The 19,852-nt window shown below is 37.0% G+C and overlaps 1 protein-coding gene, 1 long non-coding RNA gene and 1 pseudogene across 4 annotated transcripts in view; 1 reads left to right on the forward strand and 2 right to left on the reverse strand.

Annotated features, from left to right (window-relative positions):
- LOC106026665 (uncharacterized) overlaps positions 1 to 15,496 on the reverse strand; it is a 31,228-nt gene extending 15,732 nt beyond the window's left edge. Inside the window, exons 1-5 of one of the 3 annotated variants that reach the window (XR_010048483.1) lie at positions 15,356 to 15,496; positions 14,493 to 14,710; positions 4,820 to 4,846; positions 4,289 to 4,348; positions 406 to 490 (exon numbers count right to left, since the gene is read on the reverse strand). This is a non-coding gene — a long non-coding RNA (uncharacterized LOC106026665). Of the gene's footprint in view, positions 1 to 405; positions 4,349 to 4,819; positions 4,847 to 14,492; positions 14,711 to 15,355 lie in introns of those variants that run through there. The other 2 variants (XR_001200249.3, XR_002790094.2) reach the window with 2 other exon arrangements.
- Cavporv1r-ps687 (vomeronasal 1 receptor cavPorV1R-ps687 pseudogene) lies at positions 1,390 to 1,979 on the reverse strand (annotated as a pseudogene).
- A 212-nt stretch (positions 15,497 to 15,708) lies between the features above and the next one.
- LOC100733486 (zinc finger protein 160-like) overlaps positions 15,709 to 19,852 on the forward strand; it is a 64,175-nt gene continuing 60,031 nt past the window's right edge. The window contains 2 exon segments of the mRNA XM_013147820.3: positions 15,709 to 16,482; positions 16,575 to 16,626. The gene's annotated coding sequence lies outside the window, so the exon portion shown is untranslated.

A 19,852-nucleotide genomic window follows, 5' to 3' on the forward strand; every position in this document is an offset into this window, starting at 1 on the left:
CAGAGAATACTCCAGGGCATTCTAGAGAGAGAGAAAAGTACTAGGATTCTAGGAACAATGGCAGAGAGGCCTCAATGAGTAGAGCAGAAAACAGAATGAAGAAGATAAGCAGACAACTGATGGCAAAAAAAGAGCATAACAGAAATGAGTCAGAGAATATTTTATTCAAAATTGATATGATTGATAGTATCAATTCTGAGAGTATAGGCAACTACACTGAAGATGACAGGACTCAACGATACACATTCTGGATGGATAACTGCTGGTTTTTGAAGTTCTATACTATATACAAAGTTGTGTTTTTATTAATGTTATGTACTGATATATTCAATTATACTATGTCTGATGATATAGCCAATTCTATTGGAGACAACAAGAGACAACATAGAAACTATGGTAGAACAATTGGTACAACGGTCTTGTATGTTTATTTCATTTCATGTGTTTATAGGAATATGTTTTGTTTTGTCATGCTTTGTTTTGTTTCTCCCTGTAATATAGAAGGGATAGAAATACATGTTAATACTCATGCATGTGAAGAATCTATAAACAGTTCGAGAGCTGATCATATAACACATGATGAAATGAACAGATACTTTGAAGAAAAAGAGACACTAAAATATCCATTGCTGATCCTGGAGTGTCATAATGTGAAACCCAGCAATAGTATTATTCTTTGTCCAGGGTGATATTAGCCTGCTTGGGTTTATTCAATCTCAACATTATTGAAGATATGGATAACTGCATGTATGTTTAAGTGTATAGGATGGATAACCATATTTTTAAGTTTTTGTTGGATAGTTGAACAGAACTGGTTGCAACCTCACTGTTTGAATCCTCACTTTATATGCTCCACTTTAGTATCTTGAAAAACTATCTGTAAGAAGACAATCTGTAATCATCAACTAGTGATTTCTTACTGTTATTTTTTTATTTGAAATTATGTATTATTTCTACCCATTTTCTGTTTTGTTTAGTCTTACTTTAAATTAAATTTTAAAAAAATACTACAATACCCAGTGCTGATCATAGAGTGTCATGATGTGAAATCCAGCAATACCATTATTCTTTCTTCATAATGATTTTAACCTGCTTTAGTTTGTTTAAGCTAAATATAAATGAAGATATGGATAACTGCATGTATGTTTAAGTGTATAGGATTGACAACCATGTTACTAAGTTTTTGTTGGACAGTTGAACAGAACTGTTTGCAGTCTCACTGTTTGAATGCCCACTTTACATGTTCCATTCTTGTATCTTGAACAACTCTTTGTAAAATGACAATATGTAAACATCAACTAGTGATTTCTTACTGTTTATTTTTTTCTCTGAACGTATGTATTATTTCTACCTATTTTTTGTTTTGTTTAGTCTTTCTTTAAATAAAATTTAATAAAAAAGAAAAATTACTAATGCTATATAGACAAAGTTAATGATGATCCCATAGTCAACAAGACAACAGAACCCCACATTTATTTTCTTTCTAGTGTTTCTGCTGAAAACCTTCTCCAGAAAAATATGATGTGAACAGAGGAATAATTAAATTGGCCACTGTTTAAGATCCAGTAAAAGTGAATAGAGAAGTCCTCATTCTTTTTAGCTGTTACTTTAAAGTCTTTCCAACAAGAGTCCAAGGGGCTGGCTGTGATATTCTGGAAGAAGATGCTCAATGTGCAGTTGGTACCAACTGACACATCCCTGCCATTCTGTCAGCATATGAGACAAATTTGAAGCCAAAACACTGAAGCACTGTTTCAGCCCAAAGGCTACCATTGTATGAGGAACTTCTCTAGGAAGAACTAAGAAGTTGGTTATCAACGTGCCTCAGAATCACATTTGTGGACTTTACTCTGCTTCTCTTTGTGGAAAAGAAAAATATAATGGTAAAGAAGGAAGACATTGTCCGGGACACCAATGATAATCTGAAACAAGATAATGCCTATTGCCAAATGCTTCAAAGTTATTTTGTAATTTCCTTTTAAAATTTCATTTAAATTGTTATAATATCCACTTCTTTGAGTAACAACTTGGCTTACTGTAGAGATTTGATACCAGAACAATTTTAGTGGTATGCTCTTGTGGGATTGCCAAGTCTCAAGAAAGAAAAGTAGGCAAAGACAATATTCAGCATATTCTGGAGAAAGCCATCATTAAGGAAAAGGCTGTGTTAAGCTGGAGGAGAAATGACAGCATACAGAAAGAAAGCAAAATCCAAAATTTTCAGTCAATCCTGAATTTTTTCTTAATTACAGTGAAAGAACAAAAATCCATACTCCTTCTAAACATCATATAGCAGGTCAATTTTGAATGGATTTCAATTATAAATATTTAAGATAAATATAAGTGTTTTACAAAAATTACTTATTTCATCTAAGAAATAGTTCTTTTCTATTTTTAAAAAGCAAAACAGAAAAAAGGTAGAAATAATACAGAATTTCAAGAATTAACAGTAAGAAATCAACACTAGTTAACATATTGTGTAATATCTTTGAAGTAGCTGTTCAAGCTATGAAATCTAAACATAAAAATGAACAGTCAGTGCAACAATGATAGCACAAACTATTCTTTTTGATGAACTATCAAAAACTTATCTATCGTGCACTCTTAAATATACATACATACTGTTCCCTACAAGTTGTTCTTTCCTTTTGAGCACTTTCTTTCCCTTTCATTATTACATTACCTCTTGTACATTTTGGATCTTATTACTGTTTCAGCTTATTATTATTTATTTTTTACACTAGGGAGACAATATGATATTTACCAATGTTAATCTGATTTATTTCACTTATGAGTATAATCTCAAGTTGCTTCCGTTTGCCTAGAAAAGTCTCAAGATCATCCCTTTATATAGCTGAGTAATATTCCATTATATAAAAATACCATATCTTTTTCATCCATTCTGCAGTTTATGGGCCTTTTAGCTGTTTCCAAAATTTAGCTATTACAAATTGTGCTGCTAAGAAATAATTCTTTAAAATAAGTAATTCTATGGATGAAATTTCTCTTGTGTTACAATTAATGGGCATTTTCATAAAAAGACACATTCATAATTGCATTCATATAGACAGAGAGAGAAGAGTGAGATAGAGAAAGAGAAAGATACAAAACAGAGATATGGAAACACGTATATCCACCATTAATGACTCTAGTAGATTACACAAGAGGATTAAAATGAAATAATATTTTAGATGAAATTTTAAAAATAAGTAGTGGGTTATGAGCACACAGAATATATTCAATGACATTACTAATCAGGAAATAAAAATCACTAATTGGTGCCATCTTTATCATCCAGAGAGCTAAAATAAACATGGCAAGAAATAATCAGTTTTAGTAAGAACATGGATAAGCCAATATGATATACACATATAGCAATATCGAAATGAGTCAGATATTTTGGAAAATTGTTCAGCAATATCAACCAAAATCAAAAGTATAAGGTATAATTTTATGTTTGCAATAATTCATTTCTATTAATTTACTCAACAGAAACTCATACATGGATCACCAAAAGACCCACTACATGTAAGTCTACAGATAGCACTATTTATTACTCACAGTAGAACTCAACTGAAAACCAACCTTATGCCCATTCACACCATAATATTTTAATTAATTGCTTGATATTTAATGAATAGAGCCCCATAATCATTGGAAAATTGTATCATCATTAATGTTAAATAACAAAGAAAAATTCCCCCAAATAGCTCATCAATTGTAAATAGCAAATGTGAACATTTTTCACTGATGTTAATTGATCAAATACTTTAAATAGTAAAATAGATGTAAACCCATATCTAACTTATTCCATTTCTACATACAGGTCCCAGAGAACTCTAACTCTGGGGATACTAGATGAGACAGAAGAAAGCTTCAGATTAAATGATAAAATTCTATTTCTCTATGCATAGAGAGCAGTGTTCCATTTGTAAAATTCCACCGAGCTGTGCCCTTAGATATTCTGATGCTTCTTTCATTCTCCCCACATACATGTGACTAAATGAAGTCATTAAAAATATTTGGGACAACTTGTAACACAACAGTCAGCATTGCAGGCAAGGAGGAATCAAGACCTTGGTATAAGAGTGTGCGAATCAGTGATCTCTGCTCTCCTTGGAATGGCAATTATCATTTCACCTGTATTGGCAATGACAGACAAGGCTTGGGGAACCAGGGTAGTTTCTGGAGAATTTTTCCTCCCAGTGCTAATTACCAAAGGCAGTTAAGCTTCATGAAAGCTTCTATCTCCAAAGAGACTACTGAAATGTATAGAGGAGGCTCTTACAATTGCATAATCTCTGAAGTCTTGAGGGGGCAGCAAATGTGGAGGACTCAGCTTGGGGAACTGGAAGAAAGGCACAAATGTTAACCAGATTCTCTGCTTCTCTGAGATATTTTCTGGCAAACCAAGTTCATCCTTCATGTTCAAAGACCTGAAGCGCACCATTATTTAAATTAATATTACTGTATGTATTCAAAGTATGATGATGAGAACATTATATATAGATCCACTATAAACTACTAGAATGAAACAAATTACCATATTCTTTATTTCACAGTTACTCATATTTTCTTGCTGTGGTAAGAACAGTAATAATCTACTCATTTAGAAAAAATAAAATTATGATATACCTCATTGGATATAGTCAGTACTGGATATCATACAGTAAAATTTCTGATTTGTTTATTCTAAATTTTATTGCTTTCATTTTTTTATTTACAAGTGCATATAGGTAAAATTTCATATGAATCACACATTCCAGGAAACCAACTCCTCTCTTTAAGAACTTGCTCACCCTGGAAAAGCCAATCTTACCAGTTGATGAAGCCACTTTGTCAGCACCTAAATGCAAATAATAAAAATATATAGCATATATAATTAATTCTATAATTAGTGGGTGCCAGATAGATTAATACAAACACTGAACCAAAGGACACTGATATGACAGCTTGTCAGAAAAACAACTGTGGTAGCCTAGGGACTTCTTTTTCTTTCCCAGGTCTATTTTATCTCCTCCTCTTTTTCCCAGGGGTCATCTTGGTTTGTCATGCAAAGAAAGGATAAACAACCTAGAGGGAAGGGAAATATTTAGTCTGCAGAAGGGGCTTTTTGCATCACGAGGACACTAACCTTTCAATTATTTCATCTAATGCTTAATAAACTACTGAAAGATTGGACATAGTAGGAGAAAGTGTGTCCTGGGAGCATGCCCTTGAGGGTTGCGTCTGGTCCCTGGTCTCCTCATTGGCTCTCTTACTTTCTGCTACTAGGTGTTCTGACAGAAGCAGCTTTCCTCTCCTATGCATTTCCACCATGATGTTTCTGCCCTAGAGCGAGCCAGCTAAGGTCTGAAAGTTCAAAAACCATGAGGCAAAATCAATCTTTCTTCCTTTGAGACACATAGGCCAGATATTGTCTCAGCAATAGAAAAATGACTAACACATAGAAGCTAGACATGTTGTGACATGAGTGAACTGTATTATTCATAGGACCCTATATTTTGGATATGTGAGACCTTAAGAGGGAGAGAGTTGTGTGATGGGCCTTAGCAGGGTGAGTACACTTCTGTGGTTGTGTGGTGGTGGTGATCTGTAAAACTTTTCACAGATTTATGTGGTTGTGGTGCTGATGGTGGTGATCCATGAAACTTTGGAATTTACGGAATGAGAGTTCAATTTACAGAAGAAAGGTAGTGGTCCTTTTATTATAGACAGCTAAGCTAGGTAGAAATACTATAGGCTACTAAGTTAGATAGATGTTAATTAGAGAGGGTCTGGGCTCTCCAGGAAGTCAGCAGAAAAAGACATCACAATTGTGGCTGAAGGTGCATCTGAAAAAGATGAGTCCTCAAGATAAAGACAGAATGGCCAGACCTGCATGTTGCACTAAGGGATAAGCAGTAATTTGAAATTGTGCTGTAATTAGCAACACCTGGTCTGGAAGTCCAGCTATGTATCAGTTGCCTGGGTGGGTGTCCATTGTGTCTGAACCCATCCATTAGCAAAAATGCCTATGTTCTTCCCATCTACCCTTTCCATGCACTCATGACCTATTTCCCTATTGGAGCAATAGCTAAACAGCTATACTTGTAAGCCTATAGGACAACTGTAGTTTCACTCATGTTGTATTCATTTTGTGACTTTGCTGTATAAATTACTCTAACAAACAACCCCCATAGCAACCCCACCTTAGGTCCTCTGCTGTCTCTCAGGAGCTCTCTCTCTCAATAAATTATTCCCACTCTTAATCTCCATTGCTCCTTGGAATTCATTCTTTGATTTCAGGGGACACAACTTCACATATATGACACTCAGCAATTTGGGAGTTCTATTTTCTCCTGCATGACTTTCAAAGACCTTTTTACAGAAGAAATAAATGGCCTACTGACAGATCAAAAGCACAGGCTCAGAGTTATTGTGTTCTTAAGAAAGTTCAGAATTATTTTAAGTGAGTTTGTGTCCTCAAGCCACCAAGTTTTAATATATTTTTTTCAATGAACTAAATAATAGAAGTTCAATTTTAAAATTAAGACTTTTTCTTTTGCTTTTTACTTTATTATTACTTATCTTTACTCTACCTCACTAAAACACAGGAAACACAGAGAATTGTCTTTGAGAAATGTCTACAACTCATTTCTTCAGAGTTCACTTTTAGCAAATGTTTCCTTGAGCAAAGGACTTAATAAAACATTATGATTAATAAATGCAGTAAGTAGGTACTAAATTCATTTCATTGACCTCTAGCATCTTTTGATTCAGACTGACAAGAACAGGACAGTGTACAAGAACTAGGTTGGCTCTCTGCCTTTCCATGCAGACTCCAAATTCAATCAGCTGAAACAGCCATTACTATATCTAGGAAATACATGTGGGCATTTGTGTTTCTGTGTTGCCTCTTATAGTGAAATGAAGAATAAACTACTGAAAGTTGGGAAGAAACATTTTAAAAATCTGTTTAAGTTTGGAAGATTTTGTATTCCTTAACCGGACAAACATACTCAGGCTATAGAGAAACCCTGCCTCACTGCTAGAAAGGGGATGGTAGAAAACATTCAGAAATTAAGGCAGATGTGTTCACTAACAACTAGAACAATGCAGATGTGAAAGATGGAAGAAAAGGTGTAAAAAGATGCAAAGATCTTTACCAGAGGAGAATGCTTGTGTTGCTCTGGCCTCAGGAGATCTGGAGAAAACAGAATAGTGCTACGAATATCTTAGCACCACTCATTTTGTCTGCATAAGATGAAAACTATAGAGCAGTAATGGCAAACTTCTAGAGCTCTTAATTGTTCCAACAGCCCACTGGAGCATACAGGCAATAGGTTTAACACCACCACCATTGGCTCAGATTAAGAGGATAAAGAAGAAACTTCAGGCAACAATATTAATGCCATATAGATCACACCATTATCATTTCATAATCTTCAGTAGAATAGTAACTCATATCTTCTTTGTAATTTTTCTACTGCTCCATTTTCCAGAATCATACAACACATAAAGAGAAAAAAAAATACATTTAATAGCCTGTGTAGAATCTAGCACAGGGAAAAATGAGAGCAAATGTATTTTTGGAATTTTACTATTTGATTTTTATTTTAACATCTTTCCAACATCTTAAAATTATGATGGTCTGAAAGTGTAAAGATCAAGCTCCTTCACCTTTGATGATGGGCAACGGACAGATCAGACTGAGTACCAAGAGTGCAGCAAAAGCTTCATTTCACCATCGTGAAAGAGTGAGGGCCAGCATACCAGGCAGGAAGTCATGGCCAACGCAGTTACAGTGAACAGTGTATCCCCTACAACCCAGATGCCTTCCCCTGGCTCCTCACTGGCTGAATATAATGGAAGATGTAATGCTTCCAGATGCTGCCTAGGTTTAATTATGATTTATCCTTGGCCCACTCCCTCTGTGTTGTAGGTGTAAAGGCAAGGGATGAAGTCACAGGTGAGTAGATTATTAACTGCCAGTATCTTTCCAGAGTGAAGCCATACTTATTTTTAATTAAATATACTGGCACATTTTAGATACACATAATGATCACATTCACCATACAGAATACCTATACATGACAGATCATTCTTATTTTTTTCTCCTTTTCTTCCACTCCTCTCAATCACTCTTCCTCTATTTATTTATAAAAGCTTTGTTTGTACTTTTTCCTTTTACTCTGCTTTCTTTTCCCATCCTTCATTTCTTCCACCTCCTTCGTTTCTGTTCCCATTTGAACATTGTGTATTTCTTAATGTCTATCATACATTTTGATTATTATTTATCCGTTCAGTTTCTCATACCAGAAAAACAATGTGATATTTAAGCTTTGTTTATTTGTTTTGATTTTTTTATTTACAAAAGCTTTGTTTTGATTTTTCCTTTTATCACTTTTTTCTTTTCCCTACCTTAGTTTCCCTTCCCAGTTCAACATATTCTTCCTATTTTACAATATCTATTATATATTTTAGTCCTTATTTACACTTTTGCTTTCTCATACCAGAGAAGAAATTCAGTATTTATACATATATACCAAACTCATTTCAATTAAGATTATAGTTACATTGATTCACTTAGAAATGTCTCAAGATTATCCTTCTTTATAAAAGAGTAGTACTAGATTGTATTAAAAAAAACCCACATCTTGTTTATCCATTCATCTATTGAAGGGCATTTGGGCTGTTTCCAAGATTTAGCTGTTAAAAACAGTGCTGCTATAAACATGGGTATACATGTATCACTGTAGTATGGACTTAATTCTTTCCAGAAGATATTAAGAAGGGGAATAGCTGAGTCAAATGGAAACTCTTTTCCTAGTTCTTTGGAGAATATCCACACTGATTTCCACAATGGTTGCACCAATCTACACCCAGATGTACAGTAGAGAAATGTTCCTTTTTCTGCATAGTCAATATAACATTTGTAATTGGTTGATTTCTTGATAATAACCATTCTTTCTGGGGTGGGATAGAATCTCAGCATTATTATAATTTGCATTTCTCAAATGACCAATTGTGTTGAACATCTTTTCATATATCTATTTGCTATTTCTACTTCTTCATCTGAGAAGAGTATATTTATTTTGGATGCCTATTTTTGGATTAGGTCTTTAAATTGGGGGAGGGTCTGATTTTTTGAGTTCTTTATATATCCTAGATATTATTCCTTTGTCTGAGGAACAGCTGACTAAATTATTTTTCCCACATGTGTGTTATTCTTTTAACTCTGTTAGAGGTTTCTCTTGATGTAAAAATCTTTCTAATAAGATTACATTCCAGCTGCTAATTCTTTGTTATAGGTCCTCTGTGATCAAGGTTTTGTTCATAAAGTCTTTGCCTACACCAATGTCTGCAAGAATTCCACCTATTCTATCTTCCAGCAGATTAGTGTTTCTGTTTTAACATTTGGATATTTGATTCATTTTTTATTTTAGTTTGGTGCATGGTGAAACATATGGGTCTAGATATAATCGTCAGTATGTGAAAGGCCAGTTTTTCCAATGTCATTTATTACAGAGGCCATCTTTCTTCCAGTGAAGATATTTGGCACATTTCTCAAAGTATGGTGGCTAAGTATGTCTGGAATTGTTTTCTCATCATCTTATCTATTCTATGATACCTGGGTATGTTTTTTGCCAGATTGTGCTGGTTTTATCACAGTAGCATCGTAATATAATTTCCTGTCAGGAATTGTGATGCCTCATGCCTTGTCTTTGTTGTCCAGAATTGCCTTTGCTATTCTAGATCTCTTATGGTTCCAAATGAATTCTAGGAATACCTTCTCTAATTCTGTGAGATACACTGTTGGAATTTTTACCAGAACTGCATTAAATCAATATAATACTTTTGGAGTTATAGCCATTTTCACTATATTGTTCTTCCTACCCAAAAGCAAGGAATATGTTTCATTTTCTGATATCTTCTTCAATCTCCTTTTTCTGACTACTGCAGTTTTCAATATAGAGATCTTTTCTTTGTTAGACTGAGTCCTAAATATTTCATTATTTGGGTGCCATTTTTTAAATATATGAAATTGAACTCAGGACCTTGCGCTTGCCAGGTAGGCACTGTGCCACTAAGTTACCTCCCTGGTTCCATTGGATGCCATTTTGAAAGGTGTTTTTTCCCTAACTTCTCTCTCAGTGAATTCATTTTTCATGTACAGTAAAGCTAGTTTTCTGAGTGTTGACATTGTATCCAGTTATGCTGCTAAATTTGGCTATTTAATCTAGAAGTCTTTTGGTGGAGCTTTTGGGGTCTTCTATGCAGAGTATCATGTCATTTACAAATAATAATTTAACTTCTTCCTTTCATATACTTATTCTTTATCTTGTCTAATTGTTCTAGATAAGGTTTCCAGAACTATACTGAATAAGGGTAACAATGGACATCCTTGTCTTGTTCCTGAATTTAGAGTGTAACATTTCAATTTTTGTCCATTTGATATGTTGTTGGCTGTTGGTTTGTCATAATTGGCCTTTCACAGAAGGAGATAAAGACGGTTTATTTTAATTTTCTGTAGGGATTTTATCACAAATAAGTGTCAAACACCTTTTATGAATCTATTGACATAACCATATAGTTTTTGTTAATGGCCTGTTAATATGGTATGTTATATTTATTGATTTGCATATGTTGAAATATACTAGCATTCCTGGGATGAATCTCACTGGGTCATGGTGTATAATCTTCTTGATTTGCTGCACTGTTTGTCAGTATCTTATTGAGAATTTTTGCATCTATATTCATTAGGGAGAATGGCATGTAATTCTCTTTCTTGGACATCCTCTGGTTTTGGTATTTGGGTAATGCCTGCTTTCAGGAATGAATTTGAGAATATTACTTCCCTTTAAATCTCAAAGAATTGAAAGGTAGCAGTATTAGGTCTTCTCTAAATTTGTTGTAGAACTCAGCATTGGATCCATCAGGATCTGGGCTATTCTTTTTTGGTAGGTTTGTAATTACATCTTCAATTTCATTAATAGTTTATTTAGATTTTTATGTACTCTTGGTTTGGCTTCGGTAATACATATGTATCTAGAAATCCTTCCATTTCTTCTGCATTTTCCATCTTATTGAAATACAAGATCTCAGAGTAGGTATAGACGATTTTTTGCATTTGTGCAGAATCTGTTGTGATTTTACCCTTTTCTTTCCTAACTGAATGAATTTCAATCATTTCTTTCCCTTGTTAATAAGGTTGACTAAGGGTTTGTTGATTTTATGTAATCTTTCAAAGAACCAACTCTTTAATTATTTATATTGTTTTCTTAGTCTCCATTGCTTTAATTTGTGCTCTGATCTGAAAAATTTACTCCCTCATACAAGCTGACTTGCTCTTTTTCTAGAAACTTGAGTTTGAACCTTAAATTGTTATTTGGGCTTGCTGTTTTACTGATATCAATATTCACCAGTATACAGTTCTTTCATAGGACTGCTATCATTGTTTCCTATAAGTTTTGGTATGTTGTAATGACATTATTTCATTATAGAAACTGCCTAATTTCTTCTTTAATTTCATATGTCAAAGATTTGTTCAGGAGGGTGTTTATGAAGTTCTTATGATTTACTTTGCCATTGATTTCCAATTTCACTAAACTAAGGTCTGATAAAATACATGGGATAATTTCAATTCCTTTGTATTTACATATGCATGTTCTATGAGCTAGTATGTGGTCTATTTTGGACCATGTTCCATATGCAACACAGAAGAATGTGTATTCTGATGTTGTGGGGTGGAATACTCTGTAGATGTCTACTAAGTCCATTTGTTAAGTTTGGTTTGGTTCTAATATTTCATTGTTAATTTTTTTTTCTAGTTGATGTGTTTGTGACAGGGGATATTGAGGTCCCCCATTTCAATTGTGTTAGAGCTTGATATTTCATGTCCACTAATATTTGTTTTGTATAGTTGTGTAAACTAGTATTTGGCACATATATATTAAGGACTGTTGTTGCTTCCTCTTTGATTGTTCCCTTTACAAAGATGTAGTAAGCTTCTTTGTAACACTTAATCAATCTTGGCTTGAAATCCACTTTTTCTGAAAATGGAATAGCTACCCCGGCCTTATTCTGGGTTCCTGTCACATGGAATATTATTTTCCATACTTTGACTTTCACTCTATGAATTATTTTTGAACTAAATGTGTTTCTTATGTACAGCATATTGTTGAATTTTGTTTCTTGATCCATTCTACCAGTCTGTTTTTGTGATAGTTGAATTGAGACAATTACCATTCATGGTTATAACGGATATACATTGACTTATCCTTGTCATGTTATTTTCCTGTTGTTGGCTTCCTGTTTTTCCCTTCTGTTTGTTTTCCTTGCCTGGTGGATTAATTCTGTTGGGGTTCATGGAGTTGTATTCCTTGTTATCTATTTCTAGAATGTCCTTCAAAACATTTTTGAGTGCTTGTTTGATGTTCTTGAGTTTGCTCAGGTGTTCTTTGTCATGGAAGTATTTTATTTCTCCATCAATCTTTGAAAGGTAGTATTGCAGGCCACATTAATGTGGGTTGTAGGTTGTTTTGTTTGGGGGGCTTAAAGTACTTCACTCCAAGTTCTCCTAGACTTGAGAGTTTGCACTAAGAAGTTTACTGTGTTGCCAGGGGTTTTTTCTTTATTGGTGATTTGCTTCTACTAACAGCTTTTAATATTCTGTTCTTCTGTCAAATTTCTGGAATCTTAATTATTATATGCCTTATTGTAGATTTTTTTTGATCATGGCTATTTGATCATGACTTATGCCTTATCTGTGTGTCAAATTCTTTTCCTGTCATGGTAGTATTCTACCATGACATATCTGAACAGGTTATTTATGTCATTTGCAATATCCCTGATTTTTCATTGACTCCAGTCAGTCTGATGTTATTCTCTGTATAGTCTAGAACCTGCTGGATTGATTTCTCTTGCTACTTTTAAGAAATCTTTTCATCATTGCTAACTGCAATCCCAGCTTCTAATCTGAGATTTTGTCCTTACATTGGCTAATTCTGCTACATATATTTTCAATGGAGTTTTTAATCTCCAGGATATCAGTTGAATCTCTTTTATGGTTTTTATTTATTTTCTATGTTCAGCATTCATGGTTTCTATCATTTTCATAAGGTCCTCTATTTTTCTTTTATTAGTATGTGTTTTAAAGTTACTAATTCTGTCTTTTATTATGATCACCATCTCTGTGATACCTTAGAATTATTTTTGATCTGATTTTTTCTAGAGTCTGTTTCATTTGCTTTGTCACTTCTGCTGTTACCAGCTTAGAGTCCAAGTGGGTGGCTTTTAGATTGTTCTACCTCAGTGCCTCCTGTGTTTGCCTTTTGTGAGCTGGACATCTGAGGCACATCCTAAGTTTCTTGTCATTTACTCTTCTTTCATTTTTTTTACATTAGTTCCAAGTTGATGCTTGTAAATTACCTATGGTGAGCAGCATTACTGCTAGTATTTAGAATCCTTAGGAAATGACCACTCTTCAGAGATGTCTTCCAGGATATTCCATGAATGCTCAACATAGAAAAGAAATGAAAACCATAAAACAGATTCAACAGATTTGGATTTTGAGTGTGCTGCAAGATCCTACCTCTTCAATTTATTGAAGGTAAATAGTTACTACCTACTTGCATCTCATTCTTTGGTACTGGTCTCTAGTATTTTTTATGATCCTTAAGCAATCTCATTCTTGGTTTACCAGGAAGAACAGCTGATTAGAACAATTTTATCATTTTGGGTAAAGTGGTAGAATCAGCAATACTAAAAGGAACAAACCTGGCCTAGAAAATATAAACTTGCAATAATAATTTTCTACATTTAACTATATAAATTTTATTTATGGTTATACAACAAAATCTAGAATGAACCAGAACTTTTTATGCAGTAAGTCCTCAATATGGCAATTTTACTGTTTGGGGAGAAAATTTTAAAGGAAGTATGGGAAAAAATAAAGAAATAGAAGAAAAAGAGGCATTAAACAAGGTTGGAAGACAAAGGTGGATCACACAAACTTTAGGAAACTGATGCAAAAGACGGGAAGGAAAGTGAGAAGGAAGAAACAAAAACAAGAACAGAGCATAACAACAACAAACTAGAACATAACAACAACAACAAACTAGAAACTACATTCACACTCTTACAAAAATAAAAACAATGAAGAAAAAACAAAAAAGAGAAAAGAAAATGCCCACTTCAAAGTGTGTCTCTAGTGTCACTGGTAGACAATGGGAGCAGAATACATATCCTCACTGATTAACCCCAGCAAGCCAACATTAACTTTATGGTGGGGGAAGTAGATAATCCCAGGAGGCCTTCACCTTTCTTTCCACTGAAGTTTAGGCTGGAAGGATATCTGTTCAGCCAGCAGCAATCCACGCGCCTCCTGACAGTTTGACCACTAGATGGAGCCAGCAGTTGCTCTGAGTGCTGAGCTTAGTTGGTCCCTTTCCAAAATAGCTCTGGTCAATTGCCCTCCCCTGAGAGATGTCTGAACCTAAATGACTCACCAGCCATTGAAGTTTGCTGTATTCACTGCTGTGTTTCACTGGTGTATTTCTCCATGGAGGTCTCTGGGATCACCAGTAGTCTAGTGCACCTACAGTTTCGAGCAGCCCCTCCCATGCAATGAGTCAAAGATCAGGAAGAAAACGCTGCCACCTCCTTCTTCATCGAAGTTTCTAATCCACATTTGTGAGCACATGAGATTTTAGGGAGGAACACTTACCTATGAAAGCATAAGGCACGCTTTAAATGAAGCGCCCTTCAGTTCTGGTCTCCTAGCCCTGAAAGTCGCCTCCCTGCCTGGCCACTGCTCTCCTGGTCACCTGCTACCTCTTTCCCAGCACTACGCCTCTCTGTCTTCCGTGTCCCCAATTCCACCTCCCCAGTGTCTCCTCTGAGCCCACCCGCTTTACTTGTCCCTCATTTTTTCCCTCATTCTCCTCTCTGTCCGCTCTGCCTTCCTCGTCTTGCACGCTCCCAGCTGTTGGCATGAAGACGCCTCTATTCTGCTAAAACCGCTTCCAGGCCCAGGCCCTCTACACCATCTACACCGCAGGCTGCAGGTCCGCGGGTCCCGGTGTGCACGCGCAGGACCCGACGCGCCACTAGCGCGGGCACGCGCAGACCTGGCCAGCAGCAGACAGCCAGGACTCACTGGACCCGAAGAGGAGCAACAGACGAGGCGACTGAAGGTCGTGGCCCCGCGCTCCGGGCGTGAAGTTTTCCTGGCTCTCGTGGGAAAGCGCAAGGTCAGCCCAGGCACGGCTTCCACTTCGGCGACCGAGTTGGCAGTCTGCCAGGCAGTGCCAGGCATTCTAAATTAAATCGGCCCAATTAATTTTAATAGCAAGAAATGACCAGTACCTACCCCAGGCGGCCTCCTTAAAGGAAATCCCGGGTCCACACAGCGGAGTGGACCCAGTGTCCCTCAGGGATCGGACCCCCAACAGGAGAAGCTGCACTAAGTGAACCTGATCCCGGAGTGCGGGCCCCGCCCCGGGCCCGCCCATCGTTCGTGTTTCCCCGCCCACCACTCCCGTCTCTCCGCCCAGCGCTCGTGTTTCCCAGCCCAGTGCTCGTGCCTCTCCGCCCACCCCTAATGTTTCCCCGCCCACCGTCCTCGTTTACCCGCCCAGTCCGTGCTTATCGGCTGCGCGCGCAGTTTCCTGCAGACCCGGAAGTGCGTTCTGTGGCATGAAGGTCCAAGTGTGGCGTGTGAGTTTCTCTCTCTCCAGGTTGTCCGCGCTACGTGGTTCCCCCCTCTCCCTGTCAGGATCTAGGTCCCTGGAGAACTTCAAGGCCCTGCCACGCCCCCTGCTCCCCAGTAAATTCGGATGGCGCTGTAAGGGCCGCATGGGCCCTGCGGGGCGGAGGCGCTCTGGGCCAGTCCTGCCCACCCGGCTCGGGCCGCGGAGGCCTACCCCCTGCACCCGGGTCGCCCGTTGCTTTCCCCGCGGCTGGCGCCGTCCTCACCATGTTGCCTTCCCTGCAAGTTTCTTTCTGATCTTCACAGTCCACTCTGCATCCTGGGGACAACAAGACTCCAGAGCATAAGAGAGAGCTAGAAGATGGGAGCGGGCCTGGGCTTGCTCCCAAGTGGTGCAGTGCTGAGGTGTTTTGCAAACAACTCTTCCTTTCCCAGGAGTCCTGTTTCCATGATCAGCCTAGGACTCAGCCTTAGTAATATTTAAAGTTTATTTAGTGTACAGTACTGGCCACCCAGATTGTCCTGCATTTTTGAGGGCTAGCGTCAGCTTGCAATTCGTGGAGGGGAAGGATGCGCTATCCCTGGATTTGGTACAGGCTGAGATTTTGTCCTGACTGCGAATTCATTGCAGCTGGCTCCCAACTGCTGCTGGGTGTTGGGGCTTCACCAGGAGGGTAGCATGCTCTGAACAAGTGTCAGGGAAGTATCTTGTGCTTCCTGTAGGAGTTTCATATCACTGCATCTCCATCTCAGCACTGTGGGCAGCACAAGACCCATCTTTCCACATGGTGAGGTTCCGTTCTGTGTATATAGCTGTGTTACTGGTAGGGAATATGTTCATTCTGCACGTTAAACTGTGCTTTTGACTCTCGTTACCTAGGAAAGAAGCCTGAAAGGGGAGAGAAAAGGGTTCGAAAATGGCTGTTATGGAGGTAAAGTATCATTTGCTTGACAGTGTGGCCCTCCTCTCTGAAGTGCCTGACACAGGACTGCTAAGTGGAATCATGCAGCCTTCTGTGTTTTCTTCTGTCCTCAGCCTCCCTCATCTCCACTAAGACTCCATGTCCGTGGTCCCAGGAAGTTCTGTTGTTTCATATCAAGAAGTTTCATTGGCCATGATTGTGGAAATTACTTGTCTTTTTTTTTTGTCTTTTCAGAAAGTTAAGGTTTTGTTGGTTAATGTGTCCCCTGTGTCTTATTTATCTCTATTCATTTTCTTTTTCCTTTATATTATTTTTTTCTTTGATTAAAATGTAAAGTTTATTGGTGTGTTTGTCCTGTGTTCTGGGAATAAAACACATACACTTCTTAGTGTTGTTTTTACTACATTCTGTAAGTTTCAGCATGTTTGTTTTCATTTTACTTTTACTAAAGATGTTTTCTGGAATCTTTTCTCACTTTTAAAATGTTGGTTATTTGAGACGGAGTTTAATTTTCACATATTTGTAGGGTTTGTATCTCCTCGAGTGTTGATTTCTGCATTCATTCTATCGTACACAGGAAGAAACTTAGAATAATTTGAAGTTTCTAAACTCATTAATGATTTTTTTTTAAACCTAGCCTGTGGTGTATCAAATACATGTTCCCGGTGTGTGTTAGGGTTAGTAGTTTCCCCTGTGTTGGGTAAAATGCTCTGTACAGGTTTACCAGATAGCTGGTGTGGTGGTGTTTATTTCTTGATACTCTATCTGGCTATTCTGTCCGTAAGTGATGTGGAGCACAAAGTGTCCCCCAGGTATTGTGCTGCTAATTCTGTCAGTGTTTCCTTCATATCTTGGAATGTTAATGTGAGGTCCATGCTTGTAATTACGTCTTCTGGGGAACCGCCCCATTTGTAGTTATAGAAAATGGTTCTTTTTCTCTTAATGACAGTTTGCATCTTAAAGGCTGTGTGTTAAAATATAAAAGTAGCCACCCTGCTTTCTGTGCATTTCCATTTGGATTTTTTTCCCCATCTTTTCACTTTTAGCCTGTGTGAGTCCTTTCAACAGAAGTGAATCCTTGTTTACAGTGTGTAATTGCAGTTTCCATTTTTCTTCTCTTCAGTCACTGCATGTCTTTTTTTTTAAAGAAAATTCAGGTGTAGTTCAGGTGGCCTTGAACTCTCTTAGCCCTGGTTGACCTCTAACTTGCAGCAATCCTCCCTCCTTGGCCTCCCAAATGCTGGGACTACAGATGTGCACCACCATATCCGACATTGTACGTTTTTTAATTCAGCATTTATTTCATTCAAACTGGGCGCAGTTATTCATAGTGAAGGACTTTCATATCTTTACCTGGAGCTTTGTGCATTTTTATGCTCTTCTTTCATTTCAGCCTCATGGTCTCGCTCTAGAAATTCGTGGGCTGGGCAAGCTGTTGCATAAGAGCAGTCCCATCTACTCTGGAGGCAAAGGCAAAGGATCACAGGTGTGAGGCCAGCCTGGGCAAATGAGCAAGACCCTATCAAAAAAAAAAAAAAAAGAATGAAGAAGATATAATAAGTTTATTTCAGGCAGGTTTAGTGGTAATGAACTCCTTTTTTATCTGGCCACTCTCAGTTGTTCTGTTTTTGAAGGGCAGTTTTGCCTGGTTAGTATTGTTAACTAGCAATGTTTTCCTTCCACACCGTGAATGTACCATCCACTGCATGTAGCTGGCAGAGTTTCCAACAAGAGATCACCTAGCTCTCCTGGCAGTGCACTCTTTCTCTTACCACTGTCCAGATTCATTTTTGTCTCTGGCTTTCCATGGTTGCATTATGATATTGTTCCCTGCACATCTCTTAGATTTATTCTTGGATATTCCTAAGCTTCTTGGATTTGTGTGCCTTTCTCATTGGAGAAATTTGGGGCAATCTTAAATCAGATAGGCTCTCTATACCTTTCTTTCTTCCTCTTCTGAACTGCATCTGATGGTGTTCCTTGCTTGTCTTCATTTTTGTTTCTACAGGGCTTAGATGTTTTCTGAGTTTCTTACAAGAAACTTGGTTACTGTGTTGCTATTAAATCCTTGTTCCCATGAGGAGGGTAACATCTGGAGCTACATGCTGCTCTATCTTGCTTACCTCAGTCCTTCAGAACAGGTGCATAATTTCTTCTCGTGAATCAAGCAGCGTCCTTAGGCGGTATGATATGTTTGCTTATGGAAACATAAGATGTTCCATGTGTATATGTCATGTGTATGTGTGTTCAATGAGAATCACTAAGGCAAAATTACTTTGACTGTGCTTACTTGCTGTTTTAAGTAATATTCCTTTTCTAAGTTGTATCCATGTTATCTGTTAGATTTTTAGCGAACTTAACTCTTTCATGTCTTTTCTGCCTTCTTGTTTTCCCCTTTTCCCTCCTTACCTATCCCTGCTCAGGCATCCTGTGCAATAGAGATGAGCCCCCTTTTCTCCTTCCCTAGGAAGAAGTACATCCAGTGTTTACTGCCAGTCACAATGTCTGATAAAATATGTTATTAAATGATTTGGTGATTTTATGTTTTCATATATTTTGGGGGTACTTTTAAATTTTTCAGCACTTCTTTTCAGCATGTATTTCTACAATACATAAGTTTTTCTGTTAATCTGTTAAATTAATTATATTTATTTAAAAATTTCAGGGCTGGGATGTAACTCAGAGATAAAGTTCTTCCCTGGCTTGCATGAAGCCCTAGATTTAATCTCAGCACCACACATTTTCAAAAACAATCCTAATCTTAGAGTTTTATTAAACTAGTAAATTTCATTGGCATTTTGATAATAACTAATTGATAAACTTGTAAATGTATTTTGATATAAATATTTAGTACACTTTGGAATTCAAGTTCCACTGCATACATTTTTCATGTTGTGCCATTTTAAACATCCTCATAAACGTAGTGTTTTATAATGTATTTTTTTTCATTTTCATTGTCCGTATATAATCACATAAGTGGTGATAAAAAAGAATCATTGAAAGAGACTTTTCTTAAAACTTTGTTAATTTAAATGTAGTGTGTGTATATGAATATATGGATATTTAGTTCCCTGGTTTTTATGAAGATCATATTATTATTTCTTCATTTATTTAAATTTCTTTTGCAGTACTGGATCTTGTGGCTAGGGCCTCATGCATGAGAGGCAAATCTTCTACCACTGAGCTACAGTCCCAACCCCAAGTTTATGCTTTTTAATGTTATAAACTATATCTT

This window comes from Cavia porcellus, unplaced genomic scaffold (genome assembly GCF_034190915.1).
Source record: "Cavia porcellus strain 051 isolate PalLab524CR breed Dunkin Hartley unplaced genomic scaffold, mCavPor4.1 scaffold_7, whole genome shotgun sequence".
Classification (NCBI taxonomy): Eukaryota; Metazoa; Chordata; class Mammalia; order Rodentia; family Caviidae; genus Cavia; species Cavia porcellus.